Source organism: Phragmites australis, chromosome 3, assembly GCF_958298935.1.
Source record: "Phragmites australis chromosome 3, lpPhrAust1.1, whole genome shotgun sequence".
Taxonomy (NCBI): Eukaryota; Viridiplantae; Streptophyta; class Magnoliopsida; order Poales; family Poaceae; genus Phragmites; species Phragmites australis.
The window spans coordinates 7,797,057-7,799,538 of NC_084923.1; the positions used below are offsets into that span (position 1 = coordinate 7,797,057).

Here is a 2,482-nt window from a genome sequence, read left to right on the forward strand (position 1 = left end):
CCGGTTAGCTTAGATTCTGCTTTGAGCATACTAATTTTGTGGAAAATAACCGTAACCCCTTCGAAATCTGTAGGATCCTTTGATCTGTGCAATTTCCGCGTTCCAAACAAGGACTCAAGATCGGCCTCAAGTTCGGTTCTAAAAAGGACAAAAATGTAACGCGGATCTCGAGTCGATGGAGGCCGAAACTCGAGTGGCCAGCCCGGCCCAACGTTCCAAGTGCCCCGTTCGAGACGAAAACTGCAATTTTCCCACAAAACGACCCAAAACCCCACAGCAAAATTCCTGCGTTTCCCTACCCCGCCTCCTATGCCCTTCCGCCCCACCCTCCCCCGCCGCTGCCCCCACGTCCTGACGTCCGCAAGTTCTACTCCTCCCTCTCGGCCTCCCCGCTCCCCTCCCCCTCGCTGCCCGCCGCCTCCGTGCCCGCGGCCCCCACCCCTGCAGCCTACAACGCCCTCATGTCCGCCTACTCCCGCGCCGGCCGTCGCGACGAGGTCCTCCGGCTCTTCCGCTCCCTCCCCTTCCCGCCCACCGCGCCGCTCTTCACCACCCTCACTGCCTCCGGTCGCTACCTCACCGCCCGCGCCGCCTTCGCCTCCCTCCTCGTCTCCGGCCTCCCGCCCACGGTCTCTGCCTACACCGCGCTGCTCAAGTCCCACGGCGCTGCCTCGCTCCACTCCGTGTACCTCCTCGCCATCTCCCGTGCATTTCCCCGCCTGATTCGGAGCTGCTCCCCCGATGCCGCCGCCTACAACTGCATCATTTCGATGCTTTGCGACTCCCAGCGGTGGAGGAGGCCTTGGGCATCTTTGACCTTCATGCTAGACAACGGCATCCGCCCCACCGTCTGGTCCTACACCGCGATCCTGCGCGGGTACTATCAGCAGGGCAAGTTTCTCGAGGCAGAGAGGTTATTTGATTCCATGGTCCAATTCGGGTGCCCGCCGGATGTCATCTCATACAGCGTGTTAATCGAGGGGCTTTGTCGTGTAGGGGAATTCGGCAAGGTGGAAAGAATCTTAGGGGAGAGTGAGGGGAAGGGTGGACGCCCAATGCTGTTACCTATAATATTTACATGTCTGCCTTGCGCAGAATGGGTTTCTTGGATGAAGCATTTCGTCAAGTTGATGTTATGTTTAGCAGACAGCTGACGAATATTCTAGTTAATTGCTTGTGTCTGACTCAAGGTTTTCGGAAGCAGTGTGCTTGCTGGAATACTGTGAAGAATTGAACTGGGATGTCGACGTGTTTTGCTATTACACTCTGATGAGTAGGTTCTGTGACATTGGTGATTTTGCTAGGATCTTGAAGGTGTTGGTTGATCTGGTAAAGAAGGGAATTGGACCAGATATGTTTAGTTTTACTATTGCAATCCAGAGCCTCTGCAGAGCTGGGAAACTCCGGTTGGCGAAAACCCTGATGGATAACAAAGGAATTAAATATGATGTTGTGGCATTCAATACTTTGATTCATGGATTCTGCATGGCTGGGGATCTGCCGGGCGTTCAGCTAACTTGTATGGATATGATCAACAGGAATGTTTCTCCAGATAAATTTACCAATGCTATGCTAATTGACAGCTTTTGTAAAGAAGCAAAAGTTTGATGCAGCGATCAATTTTTTTCTTGTATCTTCGAGAGATAGTTTGGTTTGTGATCATCTTGTTCGCCTGAATAATTGGTTAATAAAGGCAAATAGTTTGGGAGATGTATTTTACCTGTTCAATAAAATACGCTCTCTTCGGTTAGAAGAAAAGAAAACATGCTCTCGAGGCTTGGTACTAGATGTTTGCATATTCAATTCATTGCTTAGGACTTTTTGCTGGGAGGGGTACTGTAAGCATGATAAATTCTATGAAGTTTCTCTTATACTTGACAGTATGCTAGGAATAATATGATAATCTCAAGTAATAGTTTTCTCCAGCAAACTACGTAAGTCAGTTAGTGATGTAATAGTGTAAGCATGCAAAATCTGGTTTGGCATCTAATCCCCCCAAAGCTATTCAACTTGTTGGCTATTGCTACGTTGAATTACTCATCTCCCACCAGGTCAGTTGGGCGATAGCTACAAAGTACTCCTTTTGATATTCTTTATCAGCTTCTTTAGATAATGTTAGTTTTAGCTAGCTTTTCAGGTGAGCAGGAACTGCTTTGTGGCTATCACCGACTAGGCGACTACTTTATGTGACACGGATTCAAGGAGTCCAAAAAATATTGTCAAGTTCTGAAGTTTTAGAGAGAAGATAAGTGTACATTAAGGTATGCTCTTTGGCTTCTCGTTAAGGTTTTATTCCTTATGGATGATACAGTTGCTGAATCCATCATCATTTTGTGTTATACTCTTTTGCTTTTGGTGGAAGAAAATTTTAATCATGTTACTGTTGGAGATTAGTTTTCTCATGGTTGCATTTATGAGTTATCATGTAGAAAATTTGATATGTTTCCCACTGCCCCTCTAAACTCTAAACTTACATTATGCT

General features: G+C 47.8%; 1 pseudogene; it reads left to right on the forward strand.

The window, feature by feature from the left end:
* Window positions 1-309: 309 nt before the first annotated feature.
* Window positions 310-2,041, forward strand: LOC133911913 (pentatricopeptide repeat-containing protein At3g04760, chloroplastic-like; annotated as a pseudogene).
* Window positions 2,042-2,482: the final 441 nt, after the last annotated feature.